The following is a 19739-nucleotide window of genomic DNA, read 5'->3' on the forward strand; positions in this document are numbered from 1 at the left end:
CCAATGGGAAAGCCATTCCCTCCACATCCCATCTCTCAGGTGCTTGCCTCTCCTGCCGCTTCTATGCTGGGTGCAATGTACTGTGTGTCTCTGCCCTTCCATAACGTGCAGCAGTGACAAGGACTCGGCTTCTTAATCCCTTTCGCTCCGCAGACTGTGTGATAAAATGTAATGTAGGGTCGTGAAGGAGAGATAAACCTGACTTGAGGCTTCTTGCCCTTTCAAAACAAACAGCTGGCCCTCACAGTGGCACAATGCCAAGGCCCCAGGCAGCCTGTTGCTTTGATCCCTCAATTTCTTACAGGGGGTGACTGACTATCAGTAAAAAGCAGAGAAGCAGTTCTCAGCATGGATTTTCCAGAAGTGCGTTGTGTGTGTGTGTGTGCATTTCTCCCCACGTGTCTATCTCGCCACACAACAAAAAGCCCTCGTTCTTCAAAGAAATTCTCCTGTACCACGGTAGAGAAAATTAAGATACCATGTCCCAGCCGCAGCTTGCCTTTGGGGGCCTCCCCCATTCTACAGAACCATGCAGATCAAAGCCCCTTTGATGTTTACTTAGTGCCTCTGTGGTCCCTTAATACAGCTCCCATTTGTCACCAGAAGAGCACTTCTGATGTCACAAAGCAGTGTAGGTATGAGAAAGGGGAAGACAGCAAAGCGCAATGGCTTAAAGTGCTGGGAGCTTTACAGCAGAGAGCACTATACACAGCAATCCATCTACGGTACTCACGAGACCCCCTCTTCTGTAGTATTGGAGCACCTCACAATCTTTAATGCACTATGCTCACATCGCCCCCCTGAGGTTGGGAAGCGATATTATCTCCCTTTTACAGTCAACCTTTGCTCTTGCACTTCTGTACATAAACCTATTGGACTTGTGCAACCTGGGTAAGGATCACAGAGTCAGCCCATGAGGGGCACAGTGGGATTGCCTTTCTCATTTACGTGTGGTACATAGTGATAGAGAGCACTTATGCAGCACCAACCACCCAAGTATCCAAAGGCCTTCCCAGGCACTAACTGATTGGCCTTCACAGTGCCCTGGGCAGGCAGGTATTAGTGTCCTCAGATGATAAGGGGGAAACCAAGTCACGGATTCTCAGAGATATTGAGATGCCTAATTGCAAGTGATTTGATAGGGAGTTTGCCATCTAAATACGTTGAGGCTCTGGACCAGAGCACAATGAAACCAATAGAAAGACGCCCATTGACGTCAATGGACTTTGGATCAGGCCCAGAAGCAATTTGTCCAATGTCACATAGAACCTCATCCTGAGGCTGAGAATCTTCACTTCTCGCTACCTTCGGCCCCACTTCAGGAAGGTACTTAACCAACTGCCCATCTTTAAGCATGTAAATAATCCCATTGAAATCAATGCTTAGAGTTCGGCACACTCTTGGATGGTTTCCTGAATTGGGGTCTTTCCTGGCAGTTGAGAGCAGGATCGGCTCCACAGTAAATCAGCAGCACAGTGAGGCTTAGACACTGGGACTCCTGTCTCCCAGTCCCAGGCTCAAACCACAAGACCAAGGCCATGCTGGTCATTGCTATCTTCGTATTCAGCAAATATAAACATTTGGGCTATTCCAGTTAAATAAAAAATAGATGGGGTGGTTATTAGTGGAATAATAGATGCCTTCTGCTAACTTCTATTGGTCACCCCTAGTGCCTGGTGACTTCAAATGGAGGATAGCCCCAGGAGCTGTTAACTCAATCGCTCAGCGCTCCTTTCCAAATACAAGGTGCCAACTAGAAAAAGTAGCACCTAGCTGAAAACACACACACACACACTCTTTCTCTCTCTCTCCCCCAAAATAAGACAGAGCTATTTATCTGATGGAATTATCTAAAAGCTCTAATACTGTTTAAATATATAAAACCCATAGAAGTAAGCAAGATGCATTTAAGCCTTTATTGATAGGAAAGCAAAATACTATTGATACCTATCGAGCCTGCAATGAACATCATGCTATCAAAGTGTAATTAAAGTAACAGAATTAGGTTAATCACAAAAGCAGTCAGTTCCACTGTGGAGTCAAACAAATCAGTGTTTTTCTGTTACTGAGTCTGAAGTGCAATTGCATATTTCTTTTCTGCAAACACCTCCCACACACACACATTTGCTGTTGTTGAATGTGTTTTCACTAGCAAAAGGTGAACTTCAAAAGAGGTCAGAAAGGTGGATGCTTCCAACCTGTGAGGTTTAGGTCTGGACCAGAACTTGTCCAGAGTTTGGATCAATTTGTTCCAGTCTGGGCTCCATCTCCAGCTTGCCCCATAGTGGGGCTATGATAATGAATGCTTATTAAGCCATTTGAGATCCTAAAATGAAAGGAGCACAGCATTCTAATAATTTATGCTGCAAATTTGTGAGACCTCGATAAAGTTTTTATAGCTAACGGCACCTTTAAATACTTAAGAGCACCTTTAAAGATAAAGTGCTTTGAGGTGGCTCTGTGCGACCTCTAAGCTCTCAGTTGCCTAAAGATTGCTTGCCACTTCATACCCTTCAGGGTATGTCTACACTGCACACTAAGCCCGGGCTCTGACTCAGGTTTGAGCCCAAGCCCCACTTCTGTCCACACACAGATCTGTCTGACTCAGGTCAGCAAGCATTCAGGACCTGGATCCTGGCACCTTGCTGGGGGGGGGGGGGTCAGCGCCGAGTCCCACTGTGACTCGGGTCCAAGCCGTGTCATTTTGCAGTGTGGACGCAGGTCAAGCCCCAAACCGGAGTTAGAAGGTCTGTGTAGTGCAGTATGGGAGCACTAGCATGGCTGTGAGACCTGAGTCCGGCAACTGCAGTAGGTGCTCAAGTTCAGGCTTGGAAGCATTGTGTCCACAGCCAGTTTACAATGCAGCATAGACTCCCTTCTAGTGGCTAATGGCAAAGGACGGCTAAGACAGTTAAGCACACATCCAACATCTGAAATCCTCTGGCATCAGGGCACTGCAACAATCCCACTGGAAAAAGGTTGTAACGCACCTGTGTCCATATCCCCTAACTTTGAAACTATCCAACAATCCACATTTTCTTCCCATGTGGCTTAATTTCTCTCCCTCTGTGAGAACTATAAAAGAAGTCTCGTCTGACATTTCCCACCTCGGTCATTTGTGTTGGGTGAAACAAAATAGTTCATTTGGAATATATCTTGAGGCGTGTCGATTTTTTCCACATTTTGATTAACTCAAAAGCAACTACACCGATTCATCACAGACCTTCTTATAAAAATGGAGACAAAGAACAGAAAAGGTCAGATCAAAGACTGGCACGGAGGGGGTTGCTAGAGTGGAAATTAGAATGCGACCACAACTCTAACACTCACTCCTCACTTATGCAATAACGAAGATCATTTGAACGAGCACCAAAATGCAGCTGCCTCTGGGGTGGGGATGGCCATCTTTGTAATGGCCCCAACATTGCCACGCAGCAGCTTTAGGGTTAGGAAATGAAGAATAAGTTACTAACTGAAAACCAGAAGGGGAATTCAGGTGGTAAAAATATATGGTGTTGACTGAAGTTGGAATCTACAGGGAATAACGTGAGAGGCAGGAGATGACACATGTGATTTAGAAGAGGAGCTGTCGCTTTGCTGTGCCAAATTACAGAAGCCTCCTGCTTTTCCTCATCAGATTTTTTTCTCACTTTCATTTGCAATTTAATTACCTCCTTTCAAGGCAATTACAATACCCATAAATCATGCAGGGAGCAAGGTTTCTGATCAACTAGCATACTAAAGGCTGGAGCAAAGGAGTAGTAAAGGGTTATTAGCACGATCATCCTATGTACTATTGTGTAGCTGTATCCCACCAGGAATGATAATTAATGTTTAATAGCCCAATAATACCTGTTTAATAATTTTTCCAGCTCATCCTGACTAATTGCAAGTTTATTAAAGAACAATAAACTTTATAATCAGTGTAAAGGCATAATTGCAATTCCATTGCTTATTTAATACTGAGTTAATTATATTACAACTAAGTTATTTTTTCCCATACATATTAAATATCAATTAGTTGTTTTAAACTATTGATTTGTATTTAATTAACTATGCTATTATATACCAATTAAGGTCTTATAAGAGAAGCTGAAACAGCTGGTCTCTTAAATTAAATTTTAAAATACATGGTATTAAAATAAGTATCACGTTTTCATTTTCTCACGTTTTCGCTCTGCAGAGATGGTAATTTATTCTCTGCCAATGGTTTTACATTACCGTGTTGTATGCATGAGTTTCATTCAAGGGCTTCATCTTCCATTCATTGGGAGAGCGGGACAGCGATCTCTAGGGTAGTGAGGTCCTAGTGGCCAGCACCTGTGACACTGTAATATGATGGCTGGGTCCAATCACAAGACCAGAGTAGGCCTCCATACAATCTTGCTTTGTGATCTCAGAGGCAAAGCAGGGTTAGACCCAGTCAGTACTTGTTTGGGAGAATGCCAAAGGACATGAAGGTCTTAGAGGAAGTGGTGGTGATGAGTCACTGGATCATGTTCTTCCTTTCTTCTGGGGGCACAACGTTGACTGCGGTTAATTATTTTGTGTTTTTTTTCCAGGTAATTGATAAAGATGTTAAATAGCATAGGGCCAAGAAATCATCCCTGCAGGATGCCACTAGAAATACATCCACTCAATGATAATTCCCCATTTACAATTACATTGAGACTGTCAGTTAGCCAGTCTTTAATACATGTAATATGTGCCACATTGAATTTGTATCATTCTCATTTTTTAATCAAAAAGGCATGTGGTGCCAAGTCAAACACCTTGCAGAAGTCTAAGTATAGTACAACAACACTATTACTTTTATTAACCAAACTTGTAATCTCATAAAGAATATATGAAGCTAGGCTGGCAGGATTTATTTTCCATAAAACCATGTTCATTGGCATTAATTATATTGCCCTCATTTAATTCTTTATTAATCCTTATTATTTATTTCCTTCTATCAGTATTAAATGGGCTGCATTTCAATTTCACTGAACTTTGCTTTTAGCTCGTATGGAGTTAAATAAATATCCCACTGCACTTTTTTCTGAGGCATTAGCCCGCCCGGCGGACCTGGCCGAATTCCAAAGTAGTTAATTACATTCTTCCTCACCACGTCCTCCGTGTACTTTCTGTGAACCCGCCACAGAATTCTTCATGTCCTGCCCTTAACACTTGGCAAAGTTGCCGTGTAGCTCTTAAACAGCGGCTCCATTTGAACAGCAGGTGAATGGATCCTTCCATGTATTATTTGTATGTTGCTTTGCTAAGTCTGCAAAGTGACTGGAGATCTTTGGAGATGAAAAGAAGCTACTTTTGTTATTATTATTAAATCTGCTCCTCCTTTAATTTATAAAAACATATTAAAAAAAGAAAGCCTCCCACATGAGAAAATGGGCACATTACAATTTGAAATGAGAATGAGGCGGCGACAAGCGTAAAATGCTTTAGCGATACTGTATTTTACTTTATAGTGCACTGCAGAAAGGTTGCATTTATAAATGTATTTATTGTATTATCCACTTGCAAACCACCTTGTCATCCATTTATTGCACAAATAAAATCTTAAAAGCAGAGAATTAGTTGAGTGTGTCCCTATGGGACCACAATCTGACTTTAAAGAATCCATAGCTGGAGATAAACAGGCAGTGCAAAGGTTCTTGCCGGCTGATTGCCCTGTCCTAAAGTGCTGCTGGGGGGAGGGATTATTCTTCAGCTGTCCATGGATGTGGAAGTCCTGTTCATGTTCATAAGCGTTGATGTACACAGCGGATCTTCAGGGGAGAAATCTACCCCTGGGCAGAGGCCTATGTGCCCATTAAAAGTCATACTAAAGCAAAGTCCTTGGAGTAGCCTTCTGCACAGGGGTGAGTTTCACCCTTGAGTGGCACAGCTGAACTTCATATTCTGAAGGGGCATTTCTAAGGAAGGGACACATCAGAGCGGCCTGGATCAAGATCCAAACTTCCCTTATCTTCAGGAGTGTGTGGACCTGGCATTTCTATTTGGTCCCATCTCAGATTTCAGTGCCTGTGCAATTCCCTGCATCCCCAGGCTGGTCCAGTCCCAATACTATTGACAATAAAGGATGGAAACTTTGGGACCAGTCCATGGATAGATTTCTTTAAGGTGTACCCTTTGTGCCAATCCTGGGCCGCTTCGGGGCTGAAGAGGCCTGTAGAAGAATGACTCACTGACCGGCATGCCCCCTCATGGCTGGGTGTGGCAGACGCTACTCCTCTGGCGCTCCCTGCTGACAACCGCTCCGGCTCTGTGATGGTCAATGTCTTCTCGTGACTCAGCCCTCCAGCCAGGCCACATTCTGTCCCGGGGCAACGAGTCCCACAAAACAGTAGTCCATTGCCCTTACACCTGATCTTCAGCCCCGACTCTGGACTCAGTAGTCCTTACACCCCTGATATCTGGGGCCTTTCACTCCACCTTCCTCAGTGGCTGCTGTTATGGACCGGGATGTAGGCAGTCTGGCCTAACAGACCAGGTGTCAGGTCTAGTGGGCAGAGCAGGCGCCCAGGTCAGGGAACGAAGCCGAGGGTCAGCATCAGAGTCAACTGCGAGGTATCAGAGCCAGGGGTCAAGCCAGAGTCAGAGCCAGGGATCGAAGCTGCCCCTGCTATCCCTGCTAGCTTTAATTTAGCTAGTGTGGGTAATAGCCATTCCCGTACAAGTCCATGGGGGACTTTTGTATGTGCTCTCGTTTCTGGCCCATGCCGGGATCCGTGCTGCTGCATCTTCACTGCTATTTTAGCCATGCTACCTCAATTAAGCTCATGTGAGCCTGTCCACCCAAGCTACACCTTAATTTGAGGTGTAGACTCACGCTTTGATGGCCTTGGGGGGGTCTGTCTAAACCATGGCAGCCTCCCTGGGCTCTGCAGACTGTGGCTCTGCCTCAGACTTGCCCCTCCCACCTCTGGCGTATGAGAAAGTCCTCAAAGGACAGCCTTATGGCTGTCTCTCGGCAATGCCTGCACTGGGAGAATCCTGCCTGGCCAGAACTGGTGCTTTTAGGGCTCCTTAGTGCCATTCAGGCCCTTCTACCCAGTGTAAAGGGAAGAGAGGACCTCTCCCCACCCTTCTGCAATCTCTCTGCATGCAGCAGTCTCTCCACTTCTCGAATCATTTTCATCACCTCTCCCTGGACCCCTTCTATTTCTGCTGTATCTTTTCCCAGATGCTTTCTTAGAACTGAAAATCAGCACTCAAGTTGATGGCATGCCACTGATTTCCATAATGGCATGATATCACAGTGGTATTATTTTCTATCCTATTTATTCATCCTAACATTTTTGTTTGCTTGCTTTTGGACTACACTGAGTGGAGTTTTTCACTGAATTGTGCCCAGTGATGCTTCCGTCTTTTTCCTGAGTGGTTAAAATTTAGTTACAACCTAGCAATGTGGAGGAATAGTCCAAATTATTCCTCTTGAACGGCATTATTTTCACAGCATTTTTCAATGCTGAATCTCATCTGCCAGTGGAAGATTGGACAAATGACCAGGGAGGAGTACAAAAATATTGCTCAGGCATGCAGGAGTGAAATCAGGAAGGCCAAATCACACTTGGAGTTGCAGCTAGCAAGAGATGTTAAGAGAACATACCTTTCTTCAGGTATGTTAGCAACAAGAAGAAAGTCAAGGAAAGTGTGGGCCCCTTACTGAATGAGGGAGGCAACCTAGTGACAGAGGATGTGGAAAAAGCTAATGTACTCAATGCTTTTTTTGCCTCTGTCTTCACGAACGAGGTCAGCTCCCAGACTACTGCACTGGCGATCAGGGGAGGTCCCGTATGACTGGAAAAAGGCTAATGTAGTGCCCATCTTTAAAAAAGGGAAGAAAGAGGATCTGGGGAACTACAGGCCAGTCAGCCTCACCTCAGTCCCTGGAAAAAATCATGGAGCAAGTCCTCAAGGAATCAATTCTGAAGCACTTAGAGGAGAGGAAAGTGATCGGGAACAGTCAGCATGGATTCACCAAGGGCAAGTCATGCCTGACTAATCTAATTGCCTTCTATCACCAGATAACTGGCTCTGTGGATGAGGGGAAAGCAGTGGACATGTTATTCTTTGACTTTAGCAAAGCTTCTGGTACGGTCTCCCACAGTATTCTTGCCAGCAACTTAAAGAAGTATGGGATGGATGAATGGACTGTAAGGCGGATAGAAAACTGGCTAGATTGTCAGGCTCAATGGGTAGTGATCAATGGCTCCATGTCTAGTTGGCAGCCGGTTATCAAGCAGAGTGCCCCAAGGGTCGGTCCTGGGGCCGGTTTTGTTCAACATCTTCATTAATGATCTGGATGATGGGGATGAATTGCACCCTCAGCAAGTTCGCACATGACACTAAGCTGGAGAGAGAGGTAATAAGCTAGACAGTAGGGATAGGGTCCAGACTGACCTAGACAAATTGGAGGATTGGGCCAAAAGAAATCTGATGAGGTTCAACAAGGACAAGTGCAGAGTCCTGCACTTAGGATGGAAGACTCCCATGCACTGCTACAGGCTGGGGACTGACTGGCTAAGCGGCAGTTCTGCAGAAAAGGACAGGGGGATTACAGTGGATGAGAAGCTGGATATGAGTCAACAGTGTGCTCTTGTTGCCAAGAAGGCCAATGGCATTTTGGGATGTATAAGTAGGGGCATTGCCAGGACATAGAGGGATGTGATCGTTCCTCTCTATTTGACATTGGTGAGGCCTCATCTGGAGCACTGTGTCCAGTTTTGGGCCCCACACTACAAGAAGGATGTGGAAAAATTGGAAAGCATCCAGCAGAGGGCAACAAAAATGATTAGGGGACTGGAACACATGACTTATGAGGAGAGGCTGAGGGAACTGGGATTGTTTAGTCTGCAGAAGAGAAGAATGAGGGGGGATTTGCTAGCTGCTTTCAACTACCTGAAAGGGGGTTCCAAAGAGGATGGCTCTAGACTGTTCTCAGTGGTAGCAGTTGACAGAACAAGGAGTAATGGTCTCAAGTTGCAGTGGGGGAGGTTTAGGTTGGATATTAGGAAAATCTTTTTCACAAGGAGGGTGGTGAAGCCCTGGCATGCGTTACCTAGGGAGGTGGTGGAATCTCCTTCCTTTGAGGTTTTTAAGGTGAGGCTTGACAAAGCCCTGGCTGGGATGATTTAGTTGCGGACTAGACAACCTCCTGAGGTCCCTTCCAACCCTGGTATTCTATGATTCTATGATTGTGTTGTCCATTCATATAGCTTAGCTAGGGCCCTCTAAAGTTCCTCATGGTCTTCCTGCTTCAAATGCAGGCCCAGATCTTCATCAAGAGCCAAGTGTGGGTAGTTCCATTGACTTCTATAAAACTACACGAACAGATGATTTGGCCTGCGTTTAAAGACTTTCCTGTGGATTTGTTGCATCTGTTTCTACAGTCAGCCCCCAAATCAAGCCTCATGCTTCAAGGCATTGTCTCACTGCCTGGAGGACAGGAGAAGGCCTCTGATTCCCAAGCCCAGGATAAAATGCTGAAGCGTTAAGCATTGGCCACTGTGGTTAGATGGACCGGTGGCCCCTTTCCTTCTTCAGTGGCCTCTTGACTCTTCCAGTCCTTGATTAAGAGAAATTCAAGGCAATATGAGACCTTTCCTTCCACCCCACCTGCCCCTCCCTGGCACTTTGCAAGGACCACCTCAGACACCTTTCAGTCCCCCTCCCTCTAGGTGCCATCCACACCCTGCTGGAGTGGACGCAGGTTGCTGAGGGTTCACTGTCTCTTTAAAGAGGAGCCTGTGTCAGGTCAGACAGGGTCAGCCGGGGGAGGCCAGTGGATAGTCACCTCTGTTTCATTCACACTTCAGTGGCGGTGCTTTGCCAGCCAACAGGGCTGTGTCCACCGCAAGAACCTTTTTGACTCCTCCAAGGCAGAAAGAACAAGGACAGGACAGGCTGCGCAGGCAGCTCACTCAGCATCTCTTTGCTCCGTCCATCTGCTCTGCCTCCCACAGGCATTCCTCTTGCGCGTCCAGAGTCTCACATGCCCCGAGCTGTCTATCTCCTGCCTCCTCATCTGCTTGGCAGCTCAGTCCCGAACTCCTGGTTGCTTGGGGAGTAGCCTGACAAGGGCTGCAGCCCCACTGATGTCTCCCTAGCTGCTCCCCTCCCTGCCTCAGCTTCTGATATGGAGGACCAAGAACTTCCACCAAAGAAAGGGGTGGGTGGGTGTGTGCCCAGGAAACTGGTGTCATCCTACTGGAGAGGGCTACAAAACAGGGTGTGTGTCAAACACACTGAACCTATTAGAACAGCAGTATGCATTTCTCTAGTGCCCTCCAACCTGAAGGATCCGCAGAGCACTTTGTAAACAATGTTCCTATCGCAGTCAAAGGACAAATCCCTATGATCAGGTTCTGTGCACTGGGAAAACCTCACCTGCCACTTGAAATGCAGCCACCTCTGGCACGGAACACAGCAGCTGTTTAACAACAGGCAGCAACTCTCTGCCGCAGCTTAGGATGATGCAACATGAAAAAGCAAACCTGTATCCAATTGGGACTGCAGGGGGAAAGTTACGGGGGATAAAATGGAATGGCCCAAACTGGGGATTGGCCAGGATGTCAAGGGTAACCTTCCTATTCTTGTGAAAAGTGTGCTGGCTCTTTAATGGCCACAACGGCAGCAGCACGGGCTCCCAACTCTAGGGAGGAATTTCCAGGGGCCTGCTCTGATAGTGTTTGAATAGGTCCCTTTTACTCCTAGGGATGGAAGGAAGAAATTTAAAGCCAACCTTCCTCTCTTTTCTTTTGTGGAACATATGAAAACTGGCTCAGGAAAACCCAGTGCAAAAATCAGAAAGGAAGGAAAACTATTTTGGAAACAAAAAAAGATTTCGTTTGAATCCAGGTGTAAAATCAGGCAGTGGCATGGGGTTCCCATTTCCTCCAAAGTCACCAGTGTCAGTTTCAGATGCCCTGAATATTGTATTCTCACTGAATTTGTGCCATCAGTTATGCAAACAACACTGTATTATCTAGACCCCCAGTGAGACAGTCTAGTATCCAGGGATTGCAGAGTCATTTATTTATTTATTTCAGTGGATATGAAAATGTGCCCAAATGCAGCTCTAGGCACCTGTACAAAGATAGGAAATATGTTCCCATTACGCTCCTCCCAGAGCACTAGCCTAAAACTCTGCCCACCCAGGCCACTACCTCCCTGCTAGGAAAAGCCTGGGTGACAGAGAGACTTTGCAGCATGCCTGAAAGTCAGCAGATTCAGACCAAAGTGGGAAGAGTCCAGCTCCAGAGTCCCAGATCCCTTACTGAAAACCTGGGAAAGGACCATGAAATATGCCCTTTGCTTGACTGGCTTGGAGAACTGCCCTGGTTACTGGTCTCTTCAAGCCCAGCTGTTCTGGAGCCTTCAAACTCAGGTGTCCTGAGTCCTTCAAACCCAATTGTCACGGGCCCTTTAAGCCCATCCCAAAACAGAGTAAGCATCAAAATGCATTCAGTCTATCATTTGAAGATGACACGGCACAGCAGTCTGAGGCAGGGAACCCTGTGGTCCTTCTATTACAGAGAAATCATGCTCCAGCCTCGCAAATGACATTACTACTCTATATCTTATAATTAAATTGTATTTGCCGGTTACCTCACAGCATGTCTGCAATTCTTGTTCATCCGAGGTCTTTTTTTTCAATCTTCATCTTCTATTTTGTTTTTTTCTAAGATCTTTTTCCCCCTTCCCAACTCTCAGCAATTTCACAAAACTCCCTAAGTCGGGTTTCTCTCAGAGAGATAAAAGAGACACACAGAGATTGCGTGTGCTATGAAAAATCAGAGGAAGGCACTGGAATATCTCTTGTTTTTCTCTCAGATTTCATGAGATTTGGAGTCTGGAGGTTTTCAGATAGGACTTTGGTTGTCGGATGTCCTGATGAAAGGACAGCTGGGGTGATGGTCTGATGGTGTAAATGAAGTTACCCATGACCCCTTGAAAGTATCACAGAGTCATGGCACAGTTTAGCAAGAGTGGATATCTTTGATCGGGAGAGACCATTGACTGGCGTAGCAGTGGGTGGGGTGGATCGGGATCTAAGTGCATCTGCCGAACTGTGTTGTGGGACATCGGACTGAAGAGCAGGCGGTGCTCAAGAACAGAGGTGCACCCAGAGCTGTGTTGGTGGGGCACTGCTTTTGAGAAGCATGGCTGCTACAGGTCAGGATTGGCAGAGTGGCTCAGCGGTGTTGAGGGCACAGATCTGGGGATAGGGAGGAGGATGCAATCCACGTTCCTTTTCTTTGGCTTCCACTAAAATTCACTCAAACTGTAGAAATAAATTGGAAAGGGCAGCTGGAAAGCACAGCCCCACCCACTGGGAATGAATAAGGCACTGATTACATGTAAGGGACGAAAGCTGCACGAATGAAGGGATTTTCTGCTCATTCCAGCTCCATCCCTTTCCTGCAGACATGCTGCTTTGATTGGGGTACTGAAGCATTACAGCGTGCCAGCAGGGAGGGTCATTCCGACGTTGGGCAGTGATAGAAAAAGAAAGTGAATGGTCGGTGAACATTTAAGTTCCACACTGCTGGATGCTGATTGTTAAGATGCATAGCATGGGTTCCCCAAACACCAAACAGTGGAAGACCCCATCTGGCCAAAGGAAATGACACTATCATTATGGTGATCAGGCCATAGTTATTCTGCTACAGTACAGGAAGAGAGACTCACAGTTGGTGCTAGACTTTCTGCTTCAGTTCAGATAAGCACTCAGAAGACCCCATGCTTGGTTTGCAAAGGTACTGAGCATCCACAATGCCAGATGAAGTTGATGGGAGCTGCTCTGGGAATCAGGTCCAGTGTGCTTAAGTAAAATTCTCTGCAAAATTGGGCCCATAAATATTCCAGCATTTCCCCTGGGAGCCCTGGGTTGTCAGCTTCCAGGTGGACCTAAAATTTCCCAAGAGCAGCCATTCTGCAGGAGCTTCGGCCCAGATTCTCAACAGTATTTAGGTGCCTAACTCCCACTGCTTTCAGTTGAAGTTCGGTGCCTAAAAACCTTTTAGTATTTGCCTCTTTGACACTCGTGCTTTCAGACCCCACAAGCATAAAATCTTATCCAGACATCAGAAGGGTTTAGGGTTCAGTGCAAGGGATGGACAGAGGTTTGGGTTAGTTCACATTCTTTCAAAACTTGTTTGGCCCACCCTAGCTAGGACATGACCAAGCACAATGTTATCCCAACTATGCATTGTCCACTCTGCTATGGTCGAATAGCAGGCCTGCTTCTGCACCCATCAAAGTCAATATCATAGTGCCAGATCAAAGCTTAGCTGTAGGGTTCTCCACTGGGAGGTAGGGTACAACACTGAGGCTTAGACCTCTGTTCTAGGCCTCACTTGGCTTGCTGCATAATTTTGGACAAGTTGCTGTGCCTCATTTTCTCCCTCTCTACAATGTTCTTAATGACTCTGACCACCTTTGGCCTCAAAAGCCTGTCTCATTAGTCAGATCCTATACGTCAGCCTCCTGCTGTTCACTAACAGTACGTCTGGCTGGGGAGTGGAGGTGAGCAATGGACAAACTGCTAGTGGTACAGAGGTTCCGTTTCGCAAAGTAACCTAGCAGAGAAACTCTTCCCGCTGGCTGGGGAAGTGGGGCAGGGCAGCTGGACAGGGGGCATCTCACACTCCATTTGAGAATGCTGTGATTTCACAGGTTCATGCTGCCTTAGGCTGAGGGTGTCAGCACTCACATGCTAAGCAGTGGGTGGCTGAGTCCAGACTTGGCGAGGAGACCTCCAAGGAAAATTCAAGTGCTGCAGGGAGAGGTGTGGAACTAGGAAGTCTCTCTGGGCTACCAGTCCCAGAGGGGAGCCCAAATGCTGTCCACTGGTTGAGACACGAAACTGGGGTCTTGAGCTGGCTGTCAGCCCATGGTGCTTTTCACAAAGACTGGGGTGTTAGTTCCATTGTCTTAAGTAAACTTCTGTTGGGTTAATTACATCAAGCCTTCCTGCAGTGTCCCTGCAATTTCAGCTGGAGACAGGACTCCTCTTCACTTCCTCTCCTAAGCAGCAGTGCAGCAATGCTGATAAGTAGCAGCCACATCGCACCCCAGAGGTGGCTGCATTTCAGTAGCAGGGCAAAGAGATTCCCGTAGACACAAAGAGCCAGATCCCATTGGAGCTATGTGGATTTACACCAGCTAAGGATCTGGCATGATGTTCGCCAAACATTTTGGGCTGAAAGGAGGCTAATACCACAGCATCAGTCTATCACACAGCACTGCAGCAATCAGAGTGGGGGAGACAGGTATAAAAGCAACCTGGGAAACTCAAAATCAGCACAAGGGCTGGGAGCTCAGAGGCTGAAGCGTTGATCATCACTCTCCTTGACGGCTGCAGTGCAGACCGAGGCATGCAACACACAGCGGGAGTGGGGAGCAGTGGATGTCTCTTTTATAGACTACACTGTCTCAGCACGTTACGGGCCTTGACTAAGTTAAACTCCCGGCTTGAAGCTGGTGCCTTTATGTACCTTTTACTTGCAGCCGCTCCTCACATCTGCTGCCAGCCCGTGTAACTTATTGCAGGTACTTTGGCTTCCATTGCCAGGGGGCCATTTTCCCAGTGTTGGCTGTAATGTGAATGATATGTGACAATAGCTCCCCTGCTTCTCTCGGTGTCAGTGTGCTTCTACTGAGCACACACAGTCTCAGTGCCATTAAAAGTAATGGAGTGAGATTGTCCAGGCCATTACTTTCAATGGCTCCGTTTCAGACAGACAGCCTAAAGCACTGGTATCCTCAAAATAGCAAGCTGGGTGGCTCCAACCTTCTCTGCTTCATTATCACAGTCACGCACTCCAAATCACCAGAGCTTGATTGGAAAGACCGCCAGGTTTGTGTCTGATTGACCTAAATGCTCCAGGAAAAGTACAAATATTCTTTGCACCTTTGACAAACATTTCTTTGCCCAGCAATTATTTTTTTTTGCACGAAAAGAAATTTCAGGGTAATGGGTTCTTCAAAACCAAGCCTAAATCCTTTTAAGAGAGAGAGACGGAAAACACACACATACACTACCTGACGCAAACACGTTGTGAGGCCATTGTATGTTCAGGAGGTGATGGCCCTATTTGGAGATTAAGAACATAAAAACGGCCAGACTGGGTCAGACCAACGGTCCATCTAGCCCAGGATCCTGTCTTCCAACAGTGGCTGTTGCCAGATGCTTCAGAGGGAATGAACAGAACAGGGCAATTATGGAGTGATCCATCCCTTCATCAACTCCTAGCATGTGGCAGTCAGAGATTCAGGGATAACCAGAGCATGGGGTTGCATACCTGACCGTCTTGATTAATAGCCATTGATGGACTTATCCTCTGTGAACTTATCTAATTATTTTTTAACACAGTTATACTTTTGGCCTTTACAACATCCCCTGGCAATGAGTTCCACAGGTTGACTGTGCACAGGGGAGGCAAGTTTGTATAATTTTTGGTGGTGCCCAGAACAGGTCCAAGTTCTGCCTGCCCCACACACCTGCCTAAGGCTCTGGAAGGGAGTTTGGGTGCGGGAGGGGAGGGGGCTCTGGGAGGGAGTTTGGGTGCAGGCTCTCGGCTGAGGCAGGGGTTGCAAGAGGGGGTGTGGGGGCCAGGCTCTGGGAGGGAGTTTGGGTGCGGGAGGGGTACGGGCTCTGGGATGAGGCAGAGGGTTGGAGTACAGGAGAGGGTGTGGGGGGTGGGCTCTGGCAGGGAGTTTGCATGTGGGGTGCAGGCTCTGGGCTGGGGCAGGGGGTTGGGGTGTGGGAGAGGGTGAGGAGAGTGGCGCTTACCTAGGGTGCTCCCGAAAGTGACCTTCACAGTCCTCTGGCAGTAGCTTCTAGGCGGGGGACTGGAGGCTCTCCACGTGCCACTGCTCACAGGCACCGCCCCTGCATCTCCCACTGGCCACAGTTCCCAGCCAATGGGAGCTGCGGAGTCGGCACTCAGGGCAGGGGCAGCATGCAGAGACACCCCCCAGGACGCAAGGATGTGCCAGCCACTTCCAGGAGTGGAACAGAGCAAGGGCGGGCAGGAAGCCACCTTAGCCGCACTGTGCTGCTGGTTGTGGTGGCGGTTGGGGGCCTCTGGGCCCTTTTAAATCGCCACGGGGTGGCAGGTGGGGCCAGGGGACACTGCGGGGGAGGTAAGCGGGGACGGTAAGCGGGGGACAGACTCGACCCCAAACATTGGTGGAACCGGGCCCCCGGGCCCTGAATATTCCTGGAGCATGGGCACCACAGGCCCATATAACTCACTGCCCCGACTGTGCGTTCTGTGAAGAAGTACTTCTTTATGATTGTTTTAAAATTGCTGCCCATTAATTTCATTGGGCGACCCCTGGTTCTTGTGTGATGGGAAGGGGTAACTAACACGTTCCTATTCAGTTTCTCCAGGCGGGTCATGATTTTATAGACCTCTGTCATATCCCCCCTCAGACTCTTCTCTAAGCTGAACAGCCCCAGCGTTTTTAATCTCTCCTTAGACGGAAGCTGTTCCGTACCCCTCATCATTTGCGTTGCCCTTCTCTGTACTTTTTCCTAATGTATCTTTTCAGCTGGCCTCGATACTACTGCAAATATAGTTCTTGGTAGAGCTGGTCAGGAATATTTTTATCAAAAATTCATTTAGACAGAAAATGCAGTTTCCACAAAATCAAAATTTCTGACCAAGCTGCATGGTGCATCTGGTTTGGTGCATCATGGGAAATGTAGTCCACAGGCACCCAAACTGCAACTCCCATCAGGCAAATGCAATTTAACTGACTGGAAACAAAACATTTTAACATCTTTCAGAACTTTTCGTTCCACCAAAAATTGATATTTCAACGTTTTTTTCTAAATTTTTCAAAAAATGTGAACATACCAATATTTCCTGCAGGACACAAATTCTGAGTTCTGGTGATTTCCAGCTCTGGAGTTGCCATTTGCATCAGGGGGTCAGAAAGGTATGGCATAGTTAGGTCTTTGCTCGAACCATGTGTCCACATGCAGCCTCAGTGGCCCTGTGGCATGGTGTGGTGGTTGGCTGCAGGTGGCCTGTGGTGTGTTAATAGGGTGGTCAGGTGTCCAGTTTTCAGCCAGAAAGTCCGGTTGAAAAGGGGACCTGACAGTCAGATATACTGACTGGACACCCAAAGTCCTGTTACTGAAGGTGGGGGAGGCAGGGAGGTGCCAGGTTATCACCCACACCAGCCCCTACTTGGCTGGCGCCGCCTCCTACCTGCGTCAGGTAGCTGCAGCTCCCAGCCCTGGCTCTGCAGGCGAGTCCCTCCCAAGCTGGACGGACGGCGGGGGGGGGGGGGGGGGGGGAGGAGGAAAAGCAGTGAGTGATGGGGGAAGGGAGGAAGAGGAGCGAATGCGGGGTGGGGAACTGGGGGAAGAGGCGGGGCCTCAGGGAAGGGTCAGGGCAGGGGCGGGGTCTCAGGGGAAGGGGCGGGGCTGGGGAGGTTCTGGCACTCCTGCTGGAGTGTTCAATTTTTAAATATTACAGAGTTGGCAACCCTCTGCGTTAATGCACTAGCCTTTCGCCTATGGGACCTACATTGAAATCTTGGCTTATGCCACGCAGGTGAAAATGAGTCTGGGGGAATCTCATCCCAAACTCATATTTGAATGACAGGCAAATCCCCAGACAATTGGGTAAGAGCGATCAGCCAACGTCAGCCAACGTCAGCCAAGGTGGAGGCCAAGAAGTGAAGCAGCTGCAGGGGGTGCTATGGGATAGGATTGAGGGGCATTGGCAAAGCTGTGTGATGATCCTACGACTGGACTAGCAAGGGGAGCTGCAGGGCAGAACTGAGGGGCACTGGGAAAATTAGGGGTCAGTAGGGAGCCCCGGAATGGAAGAGCAGAAAATGCTGCAGGCCCTGGTTGTACTGGCAGTGGTGTGGGAAGCCCGGACTGGAGTAGCAGGATGCAGTGGGGGAAACCAGCAATGGGGAAGATTTAGTAGGGGGTGGTTATGCATTCTAGGCTCTGTTCTTGTGGGCACAGCGGGTGGCATGGTTTTTAGGGACTCACATGAAGACCAGGAGATGGGCTGGTAGCCTGGGATGGTGGGTGGAGAGCCTGGAAAAGGATGTGGAAATAGGTGTGGGAAGGAAGAAGCCAACAGGGGCACTGAGACTGCATTACAGCTGGGGCACAGGGGAACTCAGTGATTGTGCTGCGTGGGCAGAGGTCCCCAAGGGCGACCCCAACCAGATGGCCACGGCTCGGAGATAAAAAGCAAAGCGGCCATGTTGGGAACACTGGGGCATGGCCACTAGGTAACTCGAGGGGATGGAAGACCACGAGTGTCGATGAAGCCCCCTCGCACTAGGCCCCGGTGTCCTTGGCCCCCCCCCCCTCCTGCCTGGAGGCACTCGCAGCAGCTCTGCATGCTAGGCCCAAGTGTCCTTGGCCCCCCTGCCTGGAGGCACACACAGCAGTTATGCTGAGAATCTGCAACAGTATGTTGCAGAGTCAGACTGCCTGAAACTAAGCAAGGCCAAACAGGGGAGATATGAAAAAACAATGCTGAATAAAGCAGCTTTATGTATAGTTTAACAAATGATACAGAGAATCAGGGAACTAGCTGGGAACTGGATTGGCTGGCTATATGGACACTTGGAGCAGCTTGCTATTAAATAAGTATGCTAAAAAAAAGAATGTATAAAAGCCTGTGTAATTTCCTGCTCTGTTGTACAGAATTTGAGATTCAAATCTCCCTGTACCTTTTTAAAGCTTCAAATAAACTTTTCTGCTTCTCCACCCCGTTGTAATTATTGGGTGCAGCACACCGGGTAACGAACCAACCCCAGCTGTTGTTCAGCCTCTCGGCACTGGGTGCCGGCAACAGCTTTTGGCGTCCCTGGGTGGGCGACAAGGCTGCAATTTAGCCTTGCCCGGACCCCTCCTGGAGGTCGAGGATTGCGGCGAGAACCGACGCCCAGCGCGCACCGGTGAGTTCATCGGGGGCCTCGGAGGAGACGCGATTTGATCGACCCCAGAGGGCCCAACGGTGCAACGCACTCATATAGTGGAGAAGCTGTTGAGGACGACGGTGAAGAACCGGTCCCTTAGACGTGGGGGAGCAGCAGCTGCAGGACGGCGGTGAAGAACCGGTCCCTTGGATAAGGTAGGAACCTTTTAAAATCCGGATTATATGCTCTGTTGGAACCTGGGGACGCCCAGAGTTACCCTGTAGGTATGGGACAGGGACAGAGCTCAGAGGTTAGGGCACGGTGTACGCCCCTAGAGTGCATTCTAGCAAACTGGAAGGTATTTGGTGCGGATCCGATGACTAAGAGCCAGTTAAAACAACTGTAATATCCTCCGAAAAACCCTGTTGTCTAAGATAAAAAAAAATCAGGTTACAGCTAAGGCAAGGGGAGCGTCAGCTTTCAAAAAAAAAAAAAAAGCTATCTATCAAATTCCTACCCCAAGTAACCGTAAGCGGCTCAGGGCATTTCTGGGTATGGCAGACTTTTGCAAAATATAAATCCCAGAGTTTAAACTATGGGCTAAACCCCTGTACAACTGTGTAAAAAAAGTAAATCATGACCCCTTCTATTGAACCCCAGAGGCTGACAGGGCATTTAAAATCCTAAAAAAAAAATTAATAAAAGCCCCGGCTCTGGGCCTGCCAGATTTCTCTAAGCCGTTTCAGTTGTATGTACATAAACAAAGGGGGGTGGCCCTAGAAGTGCTTACACAGCTGTTAGAAGCATGGAAGCGTCCTGTGGCT

The 19739-nt window shown here is 48.0% G+C and overlaps 1 protein-coding gene across 2 annotated transcripts in view; it reads right to left on the reverse strand.

Annotated features, from left to right (window-relative positions):
• KIRREL3 (kirre like nephrin family adhesion molecule 3) overlaps nt 1-19739 on the reverse strand; it is a 725113-nt gene that overhangs the window by 288701 nt on the left and 416673 nt on the right. The gene's annotated exons all lie outside the window — the stretch shown is intronic.

This window comes from Lepidochelys kempii, chromosome 22 (genome assembly GCF_965140285.1).
Source record: "Lepidochelys kempii isolate rLepKem1 chromosome 22, rLepKem1.hap1, whole genome shotgun sequence".
Lineage (NCBI taxonomy): Eukaryota > Metazoa > Chordata > Testudines > Cheloniidae > Lepidochelys > Lepidochelys kempii.